This window comes from Theropithecus gelada, chromosome 18 (genome assembly GCF_003255815.1).
Source record: "Theropithecus gelada isolate Dixy chromosome 18, Tgel_1.0, whole genome shotgun sequence".
NCBI lineage: Eukaryota > Metazoa > Chordata > Mammalia > Primates > Cercopithecidae > Theropithecus > Theropithecus gelada.
In genome coordinates, this window is record NC_037686.1 from 14,867,069 (window position 1) to 14,881,951 (window position 14,883).

The 14,883-nt window shown below is 39.4% G+C and overlaps 1 long non-coding RNA gene across 1 annotated transcript in view; it reads right to left on the reverse strand.

Moving 5' to 3' along the window:
* Window positions 1–13,880, reverse strand: part of LOC112611672 — a 60,206-nt gene extending 46,326 nt beyond the window's left edge. The window contains exon 1 of the long non-coding RNA XR_003116707.1: window positions 13,794–13,880. This is a non-coding gene — a long non-coding RNA (uncharacterized LOC112611672). The remainder of the gene's footprint in view (window positions 1–13,793) is intronic.
* Window positions 13,881–14,883: the final 1,003 nt, after the last annotated feature.

Sequence of the window (14,883 nt, forward strand, 5' to 3'; positions counted from 1 at the left end):
TCTACTAAAAATACAAAAATTATCTGAGCATGGTGGCACATGCCTGTAATCCCAATTACTTGGAAGGCTGAGGCAGGAGAATTGCTTGAACCTGAGAGGCGGAGGTAGATCGCGCCATTGCACTCCAGCCTGGGCAACAAAGCAAAAGCCCGTCTCAAAAAAAAAAAAAAAAAAAAAAAAGAATGAATAAGACCTACTATTTGATAGCATAACAGGGTGACTATAGTCAGTAATAACTTAATTGTACATTTTTAAATAACTAAAAGAATATAATTAGATTGTTTGTAACACAAAGGATAAGTGCTTGAGGGAATGGATACACCAGATGTGATTATTTCACATTGCATGCCTTATCAAAACATCTCATGTATCCCATAAATATATATACCTATGTATCCACAACAATTAAAAATTTTAAAAAAAATTTTTTAAGAAATTCGATCCCTAGTGTTGGAGGTGGAGCCTAGTGGGAGGTGCTTGTGTCACGGGGGCAGATCCCTCATGAACAGCTTGGCACTGTCCTTGAGGTAATGAGTGAGTTCTCGCTCTATTAGTTCCTGCAAGAACTGGTTGTTTAAAAGAGTCTGGAAACTCCCTCCTCTCTCTCCTGCTTCTTCTCTCCCCATGTGATCTGCACACACCCACTCTTCTTTGTCTTCTGCCATGAAGCCCTCACCAGAACCAGATGCTGGTAACATGATCCTTGTACAGCCTGCAGAACCATGAGCCAAATAAACCTATTTTCTTCATAAATTACCCAGCTTCAGATACTCTTTTATAGCAACACAAATGGACTAAGACAGTATATCAGCTTCATTTTCAAGAGTGAGTAAGAATTATTGAGCCAGAGAAAGGGGAATTATTGAGCCAGTTAAAGGGAAGAACATAGGCAAAGCTTTGGAGAAGGTTGTATCATAATACATTTGGAGATATGTAAGAAGTTCACTATGGTTAAAGCAGAGAGGGTGTAGGGGGATAGGGATATTTTTGACCCATCTATATGTCACACTGACCATTCAAGCCTTAAAAGTCCAAAAAACAAAACAAAACAAAACAAAAAACTTTAAGGCTAGATGATGCTTCACAAAAACAATATTCAGCTACAAGTGAATTATAATTACAATATGTATGCTAGACAAGGCTAATAACTAATAAATATATTGTGACTATTTGAGGAGGATAGTGTGCGGGGGGTGGGTGGGTGTTTTATGTGCATGTAGCAGAGGAGGGTTGAAAGTTATAACAAACTACACTCCAAAATATTTTACAAACAACCTGTAACAGTTTGAGTAGGAATGTGTTTGCAGTCCAGGTCTTAACAACATAAAACACAGCCAGAAATGTAACTATGACACTGCATAAACAAAAGGAAAATAAAGTAGGATGATCCCATTACTGATCATGCATACTGGCATGCGTCTCATTCATTAGAGTACTTTAAACTAGGTTTAAGTATCCAATTGATGAAAGGAGTTTGTTTTGTTTTGGTTTTGAGCTGGAATGCAGTGCTGCAATTTGTCTGTCCTGGCAGCATTGCCTATGGACAGTCATTAATCAGAAGTGAATTATTACTTCCTTGTGAAATTTAGCTTCAGTTTTTTCCTCTTGAACTTATCTGGAAATCTTTAACATGGAGAGTCATGCTAGATCCTTTCCTAATTGGAAAATTCAACTCATCCTTCACATTTATCTTCTGAAGCCCACTTCTCTTTATTCCGTCAGAGTGTACCAACTGAGATTAAGTTCCTTTCCATCTCTCACATATATGTGTCTATCACTGTCAAGAATTGTGGCAATTAATTTTAAGGGGAGGGGCTAAAAACCTACATACGGGGTAGTTTAAACAAAACCACACCTTTAGCCATCAATTAAATGAACCAGATGATTGTTTCTAAAAACTCAACTTTGAAAAGTTTATTCTGCACTAAGGTTTTTGTTAGTTTGGTTTTGGTTTTGTTTTTGTTTTTAAAATAAAGAAGAACAATTCAAGTTTCGGGAAGTAACCAGAGCCTCAAAGGAAATATTGGCTATCTTTTTAAAAATTTTATACGCCAGTGGGTGTTTTCTTACTTTTGCTTTAAATGCTGCCTTTAATTTTTTTTTTTTTTTTTTTTTTTTTGAGACAGTCTTGCTCTGTCGCCCAGGTTGGAGTGCAGTGGCGCAATCTAGGCTCACTGCAAGCTCCGGCTCACTGCAAGCTCCGCCTCCCGGGTTCACGCCATTCTCCTGCCTCAGCCTCCCAAGTAGCTGCGACTACAGGCGCCTGCCACCACGCCTGGCTAACTTTTTGTACTTCTTAGTAGAGACGGGGTTTCACCGTGTTAGCCAGGATGGTGTTGATCTCCTGACCTCGTGATCTGCCCACCTCGGCCTCCCAAAGTGCTGGGATTACAGGCATGAGCCACCGCGCCTGGCCTAAATGCTGCCTTTTATTTCTTTCTTCTTTTTTAAATTAAGAAGCCGTATTGTTAAGAGTGAAAGTTACTGAGACATGAACAATTTCTCCCACCATACCAGGTTCACTACACAAAGGCTTGTTCTACTGGTTAGACCTGGAGCTCATTAATATTAAAAAGTGAGGTTACTTCATTATTGGACTGAAATTTCCATTTTCACTTGCCCTCTGACTTTAGCTCTGTCCTTCTAACATCAATGAGTAAGACAGAAACATGGACAATATGCTCATCAAATTTATAGATGATAAAAAGCCAGGAGTGACAGCAAATGTTGTCGATAAAAGGATCAAGATTCAGAAAGATTTAGGAGAGGCTAGGGCAATGGCTAAATGTAATAAAAGTTAGGATGAATAAGTACAAGATCCTAAACGTGGGTTCAAAAATAAATCTTGCAAGCTTAGTAACAGCAAGTATGTAAAAGGCTTAGAAATCTTAATTAATAATGAGCTCAGTGTGTGTTAACAGTGTGATATGATTCCAAAAAAAAACTAACAGTCAGTGTGTGTTAAACATGTGATATGATTCCAAAAAAAAACTAACGGCACTTGATAGTGCTCTAAGAAAGTGTAACATTGAGAATGAGAAGGTGGATAATTTAGTCCTGAATTCAGCTTTGGGTACATATGTTAGAGTATCTTTGGGATATGCTTGGGAAACTGAATCCAAATTGCAAAAGAACCTGTTCAAGGGACTAGATTATTTAACCTGAAGCTAAGATTTAGAGAACAAACAGTAGCTATACTAAAATAGTTAAAAAGGGATTCAATGTACTGTCCCTAGACCGAGAAGGGGAGAACTAGGATTAATGAATGTGAGTTTCAAGCAGGCAGATTTCAGCTCAGCAAGAATAAACTTTTTCTTCTTCAGACAAATATTAAGCCAAAAATGGAATGGGCAACTTCATAGTTCCCTACCCCTCACTGGTGGTATTCAAGCCCAGGCTGGCAAACTTCTGCCAGGGGAAAATCAAACAAACATTACAATGATGATTCAAGCATTATGTGTATTATTGGACTGGATAGTCTATGATCTATGCTTTTTAGACAAACTCGGCTATCACAAAAAGACCTCTACAAAGACAGCTCATCTGGGCCCCCACGAAGCACACAATCTCTTACATCTGTCAGAAATTATAGCCTCAAGTGTGGTAAAGCTGACAGGAAGCTAATATTTTAGTTGTTCTACATGGAATCTTAGCCAAAAGGTCAAGAAGCAATATATTTCAGCAGTGTGCAGTGGCCTGAGAGAAGGACCATTATTTTATTATGTGACCCTTCTTCCAACTGGGTGAGATCATCTTTGTGTTTCCAAAAACATTGCCCAGACCCTGTGTAGACTGTAGGGTGCAGTAATGCTATACTTGGGCCTTCCAAAAAAAATGATGTGCCAAGAACAAACCCAACTCAGGATTCCCAAACAGAAATTGGAGGACCTTTTAGTCAGAGCAAAGAATACGAAAATCTGTGAAGCCAGAAGCTTCAGAGATTAAGCCGAATCAGGAATTTATTTACCTAAAAAGTGTTCAGACCAAGTATCATTAATGCTTTCCATCTTGACACATTCGGTAAAAGAAGCAAACCTTCCAGGATACCATGCTTCAGTTTATATCGTATCCTCTGATGCAGGGTGAGGTAGGGGAAATGCAATAAATCTAGAGTCCTCATTTTCTTATACTGTGTTTGAGAATATTTTTCTTAATCTATGAAAGTACTTTTTAATCTCTCCCTGAGAACTTATGACATTGCTGTTCCTGATACCTGACACCACGGCCATTCTCATAATTGCAGAACTATCGACCAGAAGAATGAAAAGTTATCCCCCTCAAACTACAAGGGTAACACTAGAAGAAAAGGAAAAGTAAAAGGCCTCTGCATTTTAAAAGCCCAATGTCTCTTCTACCAGAAGGTAAGAAAGAACGGCCATTACTTATTTCGCTCAATTAAGTAAGAACTTTCTTATAGTAGCTATGACCAAGAAAAACATGGGCTGCCTTAGAGAGCTCAAGCATGGATTAACCAATCCATCACTAAAACAAGGTTGTGAAGTCGAGCACAAAGAAACCTAGTGGGTACTTTTGTACCTAATTCCTTACAGACATGTTTAAGAAGCCCCAGAAGTCATTACAATGTCCAAGCCAAATGGGTTTGCTAAGGTATCATCATCACATCAATAATTTTGATCTTCAGTGCTAAAAATATGAAACCTATACAGGCAGTGCTGCTTTAGTTGAATTGGGTGGTAATGGTGTAGATAGGTGAAGAGAAGGGAACCTGTTTTTATTTGCTTTGAATCTTCACTATTCTAGGTAAATTTTATTCTGAAAAAGAGATTCCTCAGATATTCTGGTGTTTTGAAGCCTACTAGAGTAATTTGTTATTCCTCCCAGAAGAATCTGCGTTATCCTACAAGAGAGAGACTTCAAAAAGTACAAAAAGTACACAACATTACCATTTTCTGCCACTGCCTGTTCAAACCTCTTCCATGAAGCTAATTCTCTTCTTCCCTTTAGATGAATCTAGAGCATGTCTATTGTCTAGCCCCTATCAGATAATGAAAACACAAAATTCCACACATTTTTATCCAAATCCAAACTTCCTCTCATTTTTATCCAAAATCCAACTTTTTTCTATAATTTAAATATCCTTTCCCATATAACAGTCAAACAATTAAAACCCGAAACTTCATTTAGAATGAATGCTTCTTCCCCTCCCCAGCATGGGCTGCTGCAGGCTGGAAGCCTGCAATGGGAAAGAGGGACATGGTCACCTTCTTCTCTGGGTGCCTTTCCTTGCTTCTCTCCCTCCCTGTCAGCTTTCTCACTGTGCTTTCTGCTCTCTCCAGAGTTGAAGTAGGGCAAAGGGGAAGGTGGTACTGTTTAGTAAGGAGCAGGAAAGGTTGTACCTGAAAGGAACCAGAATTGCCTAGTGTTAATGCTCTCTGAGTCGGGAATGGGTTTTAAACTGTCTCTTTTCCTCATGGGACACTTCTGCTATTTCTATGGTGACTCCTCTTCTCCATTAGGACAGCTATTGGATTGCGGTTCCATTGGAGACATCAATCTCTCTCTTCTGGCTGGTTGCTTACAGCCTTCTCACCCCCTACTCCTCTGACTAGACAACTCTATCCCCTTCCCGTAAGATTTCCTTACTTGTGTCAGGAAACCGTCTTAGGCAGCTCTGTCTGCCATGTCCCACACCTGATCCATAGAACACATATACACACACATACTTCTCAGTGCTTCGGTGTCCTCATCTGTAAGGTGGAGATATTAAGCCAAGTGCAGTGGCGCACCCCTATAGTCCCTGCTATTCCAGAGGCTGAGGTGGGAGTACCACTTGACCCATGAGTTTGAGGCTGTAGTGCACTATTACTGGGCCTGTAAATAGCCACTGTACTCCAGCCTGGGCAACATAGTGAGATCCCATCTCTATAATAAATAAATAAGACACTATTAATAGCAACTGTCTCCTATGGTTGCTGTGAAGATTAAACAAAACAATAACTGGCCCAAATTAAACACTAAAATAACAATAACTTTCCCAAGATCACATTATTAGTAGTAAGTAGTAAAACCAGATCTGTCCTCCTTCAAAGCCAGGGAGGTACATTTCCTGTCACACTACATTTCCAGGAGGGAGATATTTTGAACCAAGGAACTACCCAGTACTATTCCAATTCATCCACTCTGCTCACTCATAAGACTGGCTATGGGCATGGTTTTGGCAACAAATTGATTGCCCTGGCACCTCTGGTTCAACTCTCCAGCAGCACCCTAAAGCTATGGATCAGCATCAGGAAGTCCCTGGGCATCCTCCTCCTTCACTCCAGAGCAGCACACCAGGCTGAACCTAAGAGCTGTCACAATGCTGGGAAAAGTGCCAAACTAATTCTAGAGCATGGGGCACTCTGACACTTGACATAGACAATAGCATAACTTTTTCCACCTTCGAACCAACATTATACTCTTCAAATCCTCTTTTAGGAAACCTTATATAAAACCATGCTCACTCAATAGACAGCCTCCAAAGTGAAACCTGTCTCACTAGGTCTTTGCCACTACTTCGTTAGGTGACTATCTGCTACCAACACAGAGCAAAACTCGAAAGACTTCTGCCCTACAGACCACATCTTGAGGTGCAGACTTTTCCCACTCTCTGTTCTCTCAAAGTATTCCTTAGAATGTTCCTTAGTTGATATAGTTACATTAAATTATAGAGCTAGTCTCATGTAGAATATTCATTAAATATTCTCTTTCAGCACACCAGAATCACATTTTCTATGCTTTAAAGGTCAGAAATCTTTTTGCAAACTTCGTGTCTTCTGCCCCAAGGTGGAGATTCATCTTCAAAGGTTCCTAAAAGGGAAGTGATTCTTTTGCAAAGAACATATTCCTCTGGAAAGAATCAACTGGCTTCCATCAAAGCATTTCACAGCATTTATGCATCATTCCTGCAGGCTACTTGGTAATTGCAAAGACAAAGATGTACCTTTACACAGTGGCAAGATCTAGTACCTTAACCACATAATCAAGCTATAAGCATCACGGATAGCAGGACAATCTAATGTTATGTTCTTACTGATGTGAAGTGATACACAACACAAAGCATCACTTATTACATATCTTGCCAAACATGTTTAACTTGAATCTTACCAAGACTTTAAACCTAATTTCCAGTTTATGGGAAATAGAAATGATAAACGAACAAGTCTGAAAAAAACAAAAACAAACAAACAAAAAATAACAGTAAGGAAAAAAGAAGGCTAATTCAGAACATAGAATGTCCTATAAGACAACTGGCCAAGTTTCTTCAAAAAGTCATTTTCACAGGGGAAAAAAATAGGTGACACTGTTCAAAAATAAGAGACTAAGGAGATATAATAACCAAATACAATGCACGAAACTTCATGGAGTCGTGGTTTGAAGGAAATAACTGTAAGACACATCATGGAGAAAAACTGAGGAAATTTCAGTGTGGATTAGATATGAGCTGATATTAGGGAATTGTTAGTTTCCTGAGGTGTGATAGTAGAATGTAACTATAGTAGAATATACTTATAATTAATATATATGTGATGAAGAGTTTGTAAGTAAAAGCATCATGATGTCCAACCAATATGTATGCACACATTCACACACATTCAACATGTGTTAACAATTGTGGGTATTGTAAGTGAATATGCAAGTATTCATTGTAATATTCTTTCAAATTTTTAGCATGTTTAAAAATTATATAAAATACAGGTGAAATGTTTCTATTTGCAGATGTGAGGACAGTGTAGAAAATCCCAAAGTATCTACAAAAAAGCAAAATGAAACAAAATACCGCCTAAAGCTAATTAGGTTCAGCCAGCCAACTAGGTATTATTGCAATGGGCTGCCCAGTAATCAAAGAGGACTACTTATTTCCCCACCAGGGTTTTTACAAAAAGATTCATTCTGGTAAGTTCTCTGACAAAGTTCAGACATTGTTACATGGGTGGCACCAGCTTCTCTACATCCCTATCAAAATCAAAGAAAACTCAGAAAAAAATAGAAAACAAAAGCTGCTTTATTATTCTACTCTTTGAGAGAATCTACCTTACACAAAGCAAATGCTTGTTTAAAACATTTCAATGACATTCATAAAGTTGTAATTGAGAAAGAAAAAAAGTAAAATTTATTTAAGAAGTCTATAAATCTCCCTATTTACAAAACTTTTTTTAATATACAAAATAAACTGGGATCAAAAGTTTTTATAACCCTAAAAAAAAAAAATGGTACAGTCAGGTTACAGCTTAATCAACACACAAATCAACTGTATTTCTTTATACAACAATGGACGTATGAAAACTAAAATTAAAAACACAATGCCATTTAAAATTGCTCCAAAGAAATACTTAGGTATAAATGTAAAAAAATAAACACACCATGTACAAAATATGTATGCTTTAACTACAAAATACAATTTAAAAATCAAAGAGCCAGGCGCAGTGGCTCATGCCTGTAATCCCAGCACTTTGGGAGGCCGAGGCGGGCAGATCACCTGAAGTCAGGAGTTTGAGACCAGCCTGAGCAACATGGAGAAACCCCGTCTCAACTAAAAATACAATGCCTAATTTCATTACTTACCCAGGAGTCATTCAGGAGCAGGTTGTTTAATTTCCATGTAGTTGTGTGGTTTTTAGTGAGTTTCTTAATCTTGAGTTCTAATTTGATTGCACTGTGGTCTGAGAGACTCTTATGATTTCAGTTTTTTGCATTTGCTGAGGAGTGTTTTACTTCCAATTATGTGACTGATTTTAGGATAAGTGCTATGTGGCATTGAGAATAATGTACATTCTGTTGTTTTTGGGTGGAAAGCTCTGTAGATACCTATGAAGTACACTTGATCCAGAGCTGAGGTCAAGTCCTGAATATCCTTGTTAATTTTCTGTCTCGATGATCTAATATTGACAATAGGGTGTTAAAATCTCCCACTATTACTGTGTGGGAGTCTAAGCCTCTTTATAGTTCTCTAAGAATTTGTTTTATAAATCTGGATGCTCCTGTATTGGGTACATATATATTTAGGATAGTTAGCTCTTCTTGTTGAATTGAGTCCTTTACTATTATGTAATGCCCTTTCGATCTTTGTTGGTTTAAAGTCCGTCTTGTCAGAAACTAGGATTATAACCCCTGCTTTTTTCTGCTTTCCATTTTCTTGGTGTTTCCATTTTCTTGGTAAATTTTCCCACATCCCTTATTTTGAGCTTGTGTGTGTCTTTGTATATGAGATGGGTCTCTTGAATACAGCACACCAATAGGCCTTGACTCTATCCAGCTTGCTGTACTGTGTCTTTTAATTGGGGCATTTAGCCCATTTACATGTAAGGTTAATACTGTTATGTGTAAATTTGATCTGTCATGACGCTAGCTGGTTATTTTGCACACTTGTTGATGTAATTGCTTCATAGTATCATTGGTCTTTGTTCTTCCATGTGTTTTTGTAGTGTTAGACTGGTAATGATTTTTGTAGTGCAGGCTGGTAATGACTTTTCCTTTCCATATTTAGTGCTTCCTTCAGAAGCTCTTGCAAGGCAGGCCTAGTGGTGAAGAATTCCCTCAGCATTTGCTTGTCTGAAAAGGATTTTATTTTTCCTTCACTTATTAAACTTAGTTTGGCTGGATATGAAATTCTAGGTTGGAAATTCTTTTAAGAATGTTGAATATTGGCCCCCAATCTCTTCTGGCTTGTAGGGTTTCTACTGAGAGGTCAACTGTTAGTCCAATGGGCTTCCCTTTGTAGGTGACATAGCCTTTCTCTCTGACTGCCTTTATCATTTCTTCCTTCATTTTAACCTTGGAAAATCTGATAATGATGTGTCTTGGGATTTATCCTCTCATGGAGTCTCTTACTGGGGTTCTCTGGATTTCCTGAATTTGAATGTTGTCCTATCTTGCTAGGTTGGGAAATTTCTCCTGTATGATATCCTGAAGTATGTTTTCCAACATGGTTTCTTTCTCCCCATCTCTTTCAAGTACCTCAATCATTCATAGGTTCGGTCTTTTTACATAATTCCATAGTTCTCGGAGGTTTTGTTCATTCCTTTTCATTCTTTTCTCTCTAATCTTGTCTGCCTGCCTTATTTCAGCAAGATAGTCTTCAATCTCTGAAATGCTTTCCTCCACTTGATGTATTCGGCTATTGATACCTGTGGTTGCATTGTGAGGTTCTTTTGTGTTGTGCTTTTCAGCTCCATCAGGTCATTTATGTTCCTCTCTAAACTAGTTATTCTGGTTAACATCTCCTGTAATGTTTTATCATGGTTCTTGGCTTCTTTGCATTGGGTTAGAACATCTGCCTTTAGCTCAGCAAAGTTTGTTATTACTCACCTTCTGAAGTCTACTTCTGTCAATTAATTCATCCCAGCCTCAACCCAGTTCTATGCCCTTGTTGGAGAGGTCTTGTGATCATTTGGAGGAGAAGAGGCACTCTAGTTTCTTGAGTTTTCAGCATTTTTTCATTGATTCTTTCTCATCTTTGTGAGTTCATCTAGCTTCAATCTTTGAGGCTGCTGACCTTTGGATGGGGTTTTTGGAGGGACTTTTTTGTTGATGCAGTTGTTATTGTTGTTTTCTGTTTGTTTGTTTGTTTTTCTTTTAACAGTCAGGCCCTTCTTCCATAAGGTTTCTGCAGTTTGCTAGGGGTCCACTCCAGACCCTGTTTGCCTGGGTCCCTCCCATACCTGGAGGTATCACCCCTGGAGGCTGCAAAACAGCGAAGATGGCTGCCTGCTCCTTCCTTTGGGAGCTGTGTCCCAGAAGGGGACTGACCTGATGCCAGCAGAAATGCTCCTGTATAAGGTGCCTGGCAACCCCTGTGGGTGGGCAGGGAGTGGGGGAGTGGTCTCATCCAGTCAGGAAGCACAGGATCAGGAAACCCCTTAACAAAGCACTCTGGCTGCCCCTTGGCAGAGGGGATGCACTGCACTGTGGGGAATCCCACTCATCAGGACTGCCCGGATTCCTCAGAGCCAGCAGGGGGAAAGACTAAGTTTGCTCATCTGTGGAGACCGCCCCTCCTCCCTGGGGCTCTGTCCCAGGCAGATCAGAGTTCTGTCTGTAAACCCCTGGTTGGAGTTGCTGAAGTTCCCACAGGGAGGCCCTGCCCAGCGAGAAGGGATGGGTCAGGGTCCAGCCTAGAGAGGCAGTCTGGCCACAATCTGCCATAGCTGCTGTGCTGTGCCATGGGGAATTCCTCCTGAGTCCAAATCATCCAGTCTCCCCAGCACTGGCAGGGGAAAAACGGCAGACTGCAGCTGCAGTGATGGCTCCTTCCCCTTTCCCCAGGAGCTCAGTCACCTTAGGCAGCAGGAAACTGCAGTGATAGTGGTCAACCCTCCCACTGGAAACTCAGTAGTCTCAGGCAGCCTCCCGTCAAGTGGCCACCAAGAATCTTCACAGCTCTGTGCTTGGGACCCAAGGCCCTGGTGGCATGGACTCACAGGGGGGATATCCTGACCTGTGGGTTGCACAGATCTGTGGAAAAAATGTGGTTTCCTGTGGGGGGGGTAGCACAATCACTCACCCCCTCCCTTGGCTGGGGGTGGGAGCTCCCCTTCCCCTGCGCTCCCCGGAGGGGCATTGCTCCACCCTGCTTTTCCTCACTCTCCAAGGGTCACGCCCGCTGCCTAGTCCAATGAGAGAATCTGGATACCTCAGTTGCCGGTGCAGGATTCATTGGCCATTTTCATTCTCTCAGTGGGAGCCTCTGGTGGCAACTGCTTCTAGTCAGTCATCTCAGCCCCTCCCCGCTACCACTTTTCTTATGACAACACACTTTAAAATCTAAAGGAAACAAATGATGTTCTATCAAAATATAAATTCCCCAAATTAACTAAATAAGTAGAACACCTAAACAACCCAACAGCTGCAGAATTTGAAATATATACACACACACACACACACACACAAAAGCTCTACAATTAAAAATGGTACCCGATTCAGGATGTTTGTGGGTGAGTTGTCTCTAAAGTCAAGGAACAACAATAGAAGCCTTCCCAACTCAATTTACAGTTTTATCATAATATTAATGCCAAAACCTGACAAACATATTCCAATAAGAAAACTAGAATGCTTATAATTAAAATCTGAAACCAGATATTAACAAATTAAATCTAGCAATGTGTTAAAATAGTTATATTCTATAACTAAGCAAAGTTTATTCCAGAAAGCAACATTTCCCAATTTTAAGAAATCTATTAGTATAATTTATTACATTAAAAATTTTAAAAAGAAAAATATGCAATTTAAGTACATGCCAAAAATATATTTGAGGTATTGGAACAGATATTCCTGATCAATGTTCATTAGTGATTTTTAGGATGTGAATATTTTCTCTCTTCATGTATATTATAAGCCTCTCTCATGCCATATATTATTTCTCTCTGTGAGCTACTTCTACCTGCTATACCCTCATTCTGCATAGATCCCAGGAATTTCTATGTAGTGTATCAATCAATATATTTAGAAGCAGTTTAAACATGCCTTTCAGGAGACTAGCCTAAGGAAATGCTTCACGAAAAAAATGTCTATGGCTTAGCAAGTTTGGAAAAACTACATATTGTGTTTTTCTCTTAGAGATTTGCAACAATTAAAGATTCAAAGAAGTCTTCCAGGGTTTCCCAAGTTAATTGAACATAAAACACTTTTGTTCTTATAATGCCTATTAATACCCCATGAATACATTTTGATAAACACTGGTTTAGATCATGTCACCACAATGTCAGTCTCAGCACGGGTAGCATTTATTGTTCAGGGCATTGTGTGAGGTACCGCTGGAGATATTGAATTATAAGATACAATCTATTCCCACAGATGATTATAATGAAGTTTAGTCAGAACATATAAATAAAGAGATAAATAATAATTTGTGACAACATGGCATACATACCAAATAAGCAATCCAAACAAAAAGGGTAGCAAGGGTGCATAGGAGGCAGGAATGTTACATGCTAAATTGTTGAGGAAGGCTTCCAGGAGGATATATGAGTTAATCCTTGGGAGAAACACACACACAAGGCAAAAATGTGAATCGTATATTTGGGAGAAATTAAAGCACTGGTTTATAGTTGTTCAAGAGGTAGACAGGGTGACAGTGTAAAGTGTCTTGCTTTAAGGATCTAGGTCTTTATTACTCAGCCCATAAAGAACTAATGGAGGTCTTTCAGCAAGGAGAGAGCATCTCAGGGTAAATGTATTTATAGAAAGTTGCAATTAACACAAAAGTTTTCCAAAAAATGTCTTCTGTTTGACTCCTGTCTTAGCCTAGGCTCCCCACAAAAGCAGAACCTATGACAAAGTCCGGTGTACAGGTGCTTTATTTTGAGGTATGATCCCAAAGAGCTGCAGGGGGAGACTGGGAAGAATAAAAAAAGGAAGAGGGAAGCACAACCCAATCTAGCTCCTCACCACTGTGGGCAACTGAGGCTTGATTCCTCTGGGATCCTCTAAGAGGACAAGAAAGGATACATCTCAGAATTATTCACCCAGGAGTTGAAAGAGAGAAACATTTATCTTCCAGTTCCCAGACCCCATTGACAAAGGATTGCCCTCACATCTGCAGGTTTGCATATGCTCCAGAATGCCCACATTCATTTCTACAGGTATCCTACTTAGTGAAGGGAGAAACTCTGGGGAAGAAAGTGAGAAACAGTGAATGTAAAGTGAGGCATTGTCAAGTTATACCTACATGTAACTGGCAACCCCAGCAATGGCTGGAGTAAAAAGGGGACTCCTCCCAGAAAATATAAGAGGTGTCTGGTAGATTCTCCAAAGGAAGGTCAATCCAACTTAACACCATATTTCCTGGTTCCTACCTGATTCATTTTCCAGCAGTCCTTTGCACACATGGTCCTTTCATATGTGGTCATCTCCAGGCTTTTTAGCATTGTTTTTTTTTTCTCCTTCCATTTTCCCCAACATTCTAAAACAAATAAATGAAAACAAACAAAAAATAGACATACCATTTTTTTTAAAAATTGCTTTAATTTATCTATACAAAGAAAAAACATTTTTAGATTTGTTTAATAAGTTAAAGTTGATGGCAAAATGACCACTAGAACAAGTTCTCAGACAAGATGTGTATGCTCTGTAGGTAAAAATTAACTTCTACAAGAAAGTTTTCAATGAATTTTACACTTCTATGACAGCCCTGTATCCCCAATCAGAACCAAGCAAAGCACTAAAGTCATTGCCCTGCTTATCATTCCAGTTACCAGGTCTGCTTTGGCAGAAGCCATATTTGGAAATATGGTTCTTCATAATTGCCACAAACCAGCAATATCCATCTTCCATTCATTTAACAAATATTTGTTAAGGACCCTCTGTGATCCAGGTACTATTTTAAGCTCTGGAGATTAAGCTCTGAACAAAACAGAGTAAGTCTCTGCCCTCATGACACTTACAATCTTGCAGGGGAAGTATACAAGTAAATATGTAACATGTTGAATGGTGACAGAAGCTGTGGAAAAAAACAAAACAGTATAAGGGAATAAAGGGTTCCCAGATGAGAAGTGGAAAGATGGGTATCACAATTTTCTATAGCATGATTATAAAATAAATTTGTACAGAGACATAGAGGAAGGGAGGGAATGAGCCACATAGACAGATGGGGAAGAAACATACCACATGTGCTAAAAACAACTGGCAAGACCTTGAGGGAAAGTAATGCTTGTCCCATTCAGGGAAGAGTGAGGAGGCCAGTGCAGTGAGAGCAGAGTGGGCAGGGGGATGTGAAAGGAGGGGATGTCAGAGAGGTAGCCTAGGGTGAGATGATATAGGGCCTTGGAGACCATTGTAAAACTTAGAGCTTTACTGTAATTAAAACAGGAAGCTATAGAAGGATTTTGAGATGAGGAGTCATGTACTCAACTCACATTTTTAAAGGATCATTCTTATTGCCATGGA